This window comes from Microtus ochrogaster, chromosome 10 (assembly GCF_000317375.1).
Source record: "Microtus ochrogaster isolate Prairie Vole_2 chromosome 10, MicOch1.0, whole genome shotgun sequence".
Taxonomy (NCBI): domain Eukaryota; kingdom Metazoa; phylum Chordata; class Mammalia; order Rodentia; family Cricetidae; genus Microtus; species Microtus ochrogaster.
The window spans coordinates 48,974,984-48,982,317 of NC_022016.1; positions in this window are offsets into that span (position 1 = coordinate 48,974,984).

Consider the following 7,334-nt stretch of genomic DNA (forward strand, 5'->3'; position numbering starts at 1 on the left):
AAAAAAAAAAAAAAAAAAAAAAAAGGAAGAAAGAAAGACCTGACTGGCCAATGAATGAAAAAGAAAGAAGAAAAAAGAGGTAGGTAGTGGTGGCGCACGCCTTTAATCCCAGCATTCGGGTGGCATAGACAGGAGGATCTCTGAGTTCCAGGACAGCAGGACAGCCAGGACAGGCTCCAAAGCTACAGAAAACCCTGTCTCCAAAAAAACAAAACAAATTATCCAAATGGCCAATAGATACAGTTCACAAAATGAACGCTTTTAGGAAGGCTCTGTAGTTTCAGTAGCAACACGGAAGATAATGCTGTTAGGAATTTTTCCTAACGTGAGCTCTCTGCCAACGCAAAAAAATCCCAATCATGTCAAATCACAACAAACCAAATTAAGAAATAGTCAGGTTTAATGGGATTCCTGCGCTCTCGGGTGGCTGGGAAGCATCCGGAGGCCTGACTACAGGGGCGGGGAGGGGTAGAGGATGGAGGTTGGGGTGGGAGGAGACTACGAGGAAATTTTCCAGGGAAGCAGTTTAAATAGACTGAGGGCATGGTCAGGATTTTGGCGGGCTCATCTTGACCCTCCTCTGGGGAGGGGTCAAGACTTGGCGGACACAGGGACAGGGTCTCCAAAGATGGAGGCCAGAGACCGGGGCTTACAGCTGCCAGGTAGATTAGTTCCACTGGTCAACTGTCTCTGACTGTCACAATCAGGATGGGTGTTTTCATAAGTGTTACAGTCGGGCCTTCTCTGGGAACAGTTTGAGTGTGCACTGCACTTGGCGGTCTTCTCCCTCTCCTGCTGGGTGAAGATGCTCTCTGCTCCATCCTCCTCTCCCTCCGTGTAGCAGATGTTCTCACGCTTCTGTGCATCATAGCCTGTACAGAAATACGGTATTGCTGGCGGTTCTTTACCTGCTGGGAATCAAACCCTGTCCTCTGGAAGCAGTTCCCAAATCATGACACGGAGACTTATTATTAGCTATGAATGCTCAGCCTTAGCTTAGGCTTGCTTCTTGCTAGCTCTTATAACTTAACCTGTTTTTCTTCATCTTTGTTTTGCCTTGGGGATTTTTACCTTTCTTCCTTCTGTATATCTTACTGTTCACTGCTTCTCATGTCTGTCTGTCTGTCTGGCAGCTGCCTGGTTTCTGGCCCTGGACATATCCCTCTCTTTCTCCCTCATTTATTGTGGAAGGTCTGGGGTGGTCTCCTTCCCAGGACAGTGACGGTTTCTGAGAAGCCATTTTGTTTGCTGCTATACTGGGTGCAAAAACTTATGAAGGACAACAGTGTCTCTGGAATGTTCCATAGGGCTGCTTCCTGGGAGCCAGCTGGAGCCTGCCAAGACTGGCTTTGCTGTTTCTCACAGAGTCCTCTCTGCCCTCTTATCTAGTCAGCGTGGCTGTCTCATCCCCCACTGCAAGCCCTTTTCCTTTCTATCTCTGCTGTTCCCAGCCTGGCCACCTCCATCCAAGATTCACTTCAACTGTCAGGGAGGCAGGAGGAGCAGGAGTTTGAGATTTTATCTCCAGAAACTCAAACAGGGCCTTAGAGGGATGGCTCAGCTGTAGGAGCACGTGCTGTTCTTGCAGAGGACCCAAGTTCAGTTCCCATCTCCTATACTGAGGAGCTGACAAGGGCCTATAACTGCAGCTCCGTGGATCTGACAGTCCCTTCTGTCTCCACAGGCACCTACACTCAAGTGCCTGTACCCCACAGAGACACACCTGGAGTTAAAAATAAAATAAAAATTTTTAAAAATCCACAAAAATCCTGAACAACATCCCCCAAAACAAATAAACAACAACAACAACCACCAAAGCCCCAACCTAAACCTGAAGAATCCCCTTGACACCTTAAAAAGCTTTGTGAGGAATTGAGCTGGGTGTGGCGGGTCATGCCTTTAATCCCAGTACTCCAGAGGCAAGCGAATCTCTAAATTTGAGGCCAACACCAACCTGGTCTACAGAGCGAGTTCTGGGACATGTATGTGCACCTGCATACACATTTGTACCTACATACATGTAAATACACATACACATGTATCCCTCAACAAACATGAAGAAAAGGAGTGAGTGTGTGTGTGTGTATGTACTCTTACTTATTTACAAAATCAAAGAGCGCCAGGCGGTGGTGGTGCACACCTTTAATCCCAGCACTCGGGAGGCAGAGGCAGGCAGATCTCTGTGAGTTCGAGACCAGCCTGGTCTACAAGAGCTAGTTCCAGGACAGGCTCCAAAGCCACAGAGAAACCCTGTCTCGAAAAACCAAAAAAAAAAAAAAAAAAAATCAAAGAGCATAATCGGGTTGTGTACCACCTGCGTGGGTCAATGCTGACTGTCAACTTCACAACATCTGGAATCACCCAAGGAGACAGGCTGCTGGGTGTACTTGTGTAGGAAGACCCTCCCACTGGGAGTGGAACCATCTCCTGGCCTGGGATCCTGGATGGAATTAAAAGGAAAAAGCAAGCCACGTAGAAGCACTCATTGTTCTTTGCTTCTTCCCAGCGAATGTGACTGGAGCAGCTGCTTCAGGCTCCAGCCGCCATGACTTCCCACCATGATGGACTGCACTTTCAAACCGTGAGCCAGAAGAAACCCTCCTTCCTTCAGATTGCTTCTGCCAGGGTGTCTTATCCCAGCAATGGGAAAGTGAGTGAGATAGCACCAGGGTGTAGTTTACAGACTGTGGTGTGCACTGTGCTCGCTGGATTGGGGCACAACTCTAACAGTCAGACGGTGACCTCAGACAGGGCAGACAGCCCATGGTCTTCAGTGAGTAACTGGATACTTTATAACAAAGAGAACAGAAAGCGCTGAGTGATGAGTTTGGAGTTTATGATTAGAAGGGCCCTGGGAGGTTACCTAGTTCAGTTCCCTTACTTTCCTGATGGGGAAAACTGAGTTCCAGTTAGGGACAGAAACCCGGTTCAGTCTCGGTAGACTGTGGCAAAAGAGCCATGCCAACAATCTCTTTTTGTGTATGATCACCTTCTACCCCCATTTCTATCTCTACTTCCTCCCTCCTGTGTATATGTGTATACAAGTTGATGTGTCTGTGCGATTGTGCGGACACACACATGTCAGAGACCATCTGTGAGGGGCAGTTCCCTTGTTCTTCTATGTGGGTCCTAGGTTTGGTGGCCAAGCCGTTCTCACTCAATAAGAATGAGCCTTCTGCCTTATAAGACAAGGTCTCTCATGGAACCCGTAGCACAGAAATTCTGCAAGATTCTGCAAGATCAGCAGCCCCAGAAGGTCTCCTGTGATCTCTGGCTGGGACTACAGGGATGCACACTGGGCTTTTTATGTGGATGCTGGGGATCCAGACTCAGGTCCTCATGCTTGAGCAGCAAGTGCTTTGCTGACTGGAGCCATATGCCTGGTCCCCTGCCTTTCTTTTTATGAGACAGGGTCTTGTGTAGCCAAGGCTGGCATGGAACTCTCCAGGAAGATGAAGATAACTTTGAACTCTGATCCTCTGCCTCTGCTGCTGAGTACTGGGATTTACAGGGGTACATCAGTGTGCCCTGCTTTGTTTCTGCGTGTGTGTGTGTGTGTGTGTAAAAGAGGGAGGTAGAGAGAGAGAGAGAGAGAGAGAGAGAGAGAGATTCATTATGTACTCGCTATGTAGACCAGACTGGTCTCAAACTCGAGGAGATCTGTCTTCCTCTGCCTCTCAAGTACTGAGATCAGAGGCATGCACCACCACGCTCAGCTCATATTTCTACTTTTTAAAAGGTAGGATTTTGTCACATAGACTAGGTTGGGCTTGAATTTTAGGCAGTCCTGCCTCTCACCCCCAAATTTTGAGACTACAGGTGTGTACCTCCAAGGCTGGCTTCTTTTCTACAGAATTGGGCATCCAACTGAAAGACTGGTATATAAATCATCTGTTGATTGCCTTGACGGGTTACCTCGTCTAGGGTTAGTAACCCGTCTGGCAGTTCAGTTATTCCAGGGTCCCGGAGAGGCGCTATCTGGAAGATATGGGCTAGAAAAGAGGAAGGAGGCCAAGCTGGAATTCCTGTCGAAGCCTCAGTTTATTAGAGATGGGGTACAACTTATATAGGGTATGGAGTTGGGGGGTGGGTACAGGGGCCTGAGCTCTTGCCGCGTAGTTCACGTTGGTCACGTGGTCCGTGTTGGTCACGTATGCAGGAGGTTATCTTCGGTCAGGTCACTGTAGGCCAAGAAGTCAGGAGTTGCCACACCTAGTTCCCTATGTAGTTTAGGCCAAGAGGTCACAAGTTGACACACCTAGTTCTCTAGATAGTTTGGAATGTGGGGTGGATTCCGCTAACAGATATCTCTCTATCAGCCAATTTGGGTATGGGGTAGGCTCTGTCAATAGAACTATTCCTAACACAATTATGGGTGTGGGGTTCTCTGTAGACTCCCCATGGTGATGGTTCCTGCAATGATTTTAGGAGAAAATTGGCTCCTAACAATCATCTCTTAAAAACTTCATAAAGCCAGGCACAGTGAATCGTACCTGTAATCCCAGCATTGGGAGGTGGAGATAGGAAGATCAGGAGTTCAAGATCATCCTCTGCTAAAAAGAGAATGTGTATCTAGCCTGGGCTACATGAGAGTACACCTTAGAGCACCAAACCAAATCCAAACCAGTACTGCCACAGAAAAGGAATGTTTATGACGACTTCACTTCCTCTAACCTTTGCCATGAACAATCCCAGGACATCTAACCAGAAAATTATGGTTTGGAGTCTTTAGAGTTTTTGGCCAACTGTGCTAGTTTTTTTCTTAGGGTGAACAATTGTCATCCAGCAGCACCCCTGGGAAGCATTTTGTTTGCTGCAGTCTTGATACCGGCTGGCAAGCCCCATGGGTCACTAACTACCTCAGCCAGCCGGCTAGCTTGGTCATAATCTGAGCACAGTGTCTCTGGGTCCAGCTGAATGCCTTTGAAGTTCTGATGGTGAAGCGAGATACAGAATTAGATCCTTCAGAACCGGACAGCCTGCGTGGGCACTAAGGGAGACTACTGGAAGCTGAGGTCCGGCAGTTAGTATCTCAGACTTCAAATGAATAGCCTGTTATATACTGCCAATTTATTTCTCCAGCTTCCACAGCCAGATAGTCATCAATAAATGGAGATGTAGGCGATGTTATCCCCAGGGTGCTGTGGGGTACCAGGAGAAAGCAAACCCAGGCAGCCGGGATAGTTCTGGAAGGCTTGTGCCTTTAGGATAGGGCCGTGTGGAAGAACTGAACTGGAGCCAAGCCTTGGATAATGAGTAGCTGTGGGGCTCAGAAGTGATGGGGGATTCGACGCTGGTGCGGAGAACATGAAAGTGAAAGGCTTAGGGAGGGGCAGACGAGGTGTGTCGGAAAGGAACATAAATCAGTGCGGTTTCCAGCAGGCTTCCCTGTTGCTATGCTAAGCATCAGGGCTAAGAACGACTTGAAGGGGAAAGGGTTTATTTCTGTTTACAGGTTACAGTCCATTATGGAGGAAAGCCAAGGCTCCCTGGAGGGAGAAAGTGAAGCAAAGACCATGGAAGAACAGTGCCTACTGGCTTATCTCCTCTGCTGGAGCTCAGCCAACTTTCCAAACAGCCCAGAAACCTTCCTCCCTCCAGAGGTGACACCTACCACAGTGGTCCTGGCCCTTGTAAGACAATTAACAATCAAGAAAATGCCCCCTAGCCGGGCAGTGGTGGCGCACGCCTTTAATCCCAGCACTCGGGAGGCAGAGGCAGGCGGATCTCTGTGAGTTCGAGGCCAGCCTGGTCTACAAGAGCTAGTTCCAGGACAGGCTCCAAAGCTACAGAGAAACCCTGTCTCGAAAAACCAAAAAAAAAAAAAAAAAAAAAAAAAAAAAAAAAAAAACCCCCCTGCCGTACCCACAGTTCCTCATTTGAGACTCCCTCAGATTGACTCTGGCTTCAGCTGAAGCTAACAGAGATAATGGAAGGACATTTGGTCTACTTTAGTAAGACCTTAAATCTCAAGCCATATCAGTCAGATTCTCATCATGGTTAAAATGCCCAAGATAACTAATTTATGAGGAGAAAAGAATAAAACTTTGAGACAGGCTCTCACTATGCAGCCCTGGCTGGTCTCGAACTCACAATACAGACATGTCTGTGTCTGCTTCCTGAGTGCTAGGATTAAAAGCATGTGTCAATACACCCATCAAGAAAAGAAATTAAAAATATTTATTTTATTTATGTGCGTCTGTATTGGTGTGAGCAAATGTACATATATGTGCACCAGTGCACATGTGTAAGCATGTATGGAGGCTAGCAAAGCTATCGGATCCCCAACAGCTGGAATTACATGAGTCGGCAATATGCCCAATTTATCACAGGCGTTCTGGCGTCTGAGTTCTGATCCTCACAGCTTCATGGCGCATGTTCATAATGGAACAGTCATCTCTCCGGTCCTGGTTTTTGGTTGTTGTTTTGAGATTAGGGTCTCACGTAGTTCAGGCTGGCCTCTAACTCACTTAGTGGCCAAGGATAACTTTGAACTTCTGATCTTCCGCCTTCACCTTCTGAATGTCACTGATGACCATCAGAAGACACAGATATTTCCATTACAATTCATATTAGTAGCAAAAATGCAGTGATGAAGTAGCAATGAAATAATTTTATGGTCGGGGGTCACCACAGCCTAAGGAACTGTAGTCAAGGGCTGCAGAGTTAGGAGGGCTGAGAACCATTGCCCTAGGTGCTGGGATAACAAGCGTGTGTCACCTCCACCTGGCAAATGCTTGCTTTTGGTCCCAGGTTTCCATCCAGGGATGCTTAGCTCTTTTGCTCTGGATCTGTGATGGGGAGTATGTCACGTGTGACATGTGCCAGAGGAAGCTGCTCACTTCCTGGGGGCCATGGAGCAGAGAGAAGGGGTGAGTACCTGGTCCCACTAGTCCCTTCAAGGGCATGCCCTCCATGACTTGATTTCTAGTCAAGCTCCACCTCTTAAGAATTCCACCATACTGGGTATGGTGGCACGTAAATCCCTAGGCAGAGGCAGGCGGAGCTCTGTGAATTTGAGGCCTGGGCAGTCTATAGAGTGAGTTCCAGACTAGTCATGGCTATACAGTGAGACTCTGTCTTAAAAATAAAAAATAAATAAACGAAAGAAAGAAAGAAATGAAAAAAGAAAGAAAGAAATAGTTCCTCCCCTTTCCAACAGGCTGAAGATCAAGCCTTCAGCCACGCCTTCAGCAGATCTTTGGGGGAAATGGGAGACGCACACTTACCTTGGCAGCTTTTGTCTTTGAAGATAAAAGGGATTCAGGAAAGACTTCTGAGAAAGAATGTTAAACATGGTTTCAAACCCTCATGCCCCTGGTGTCAGCTTCTTC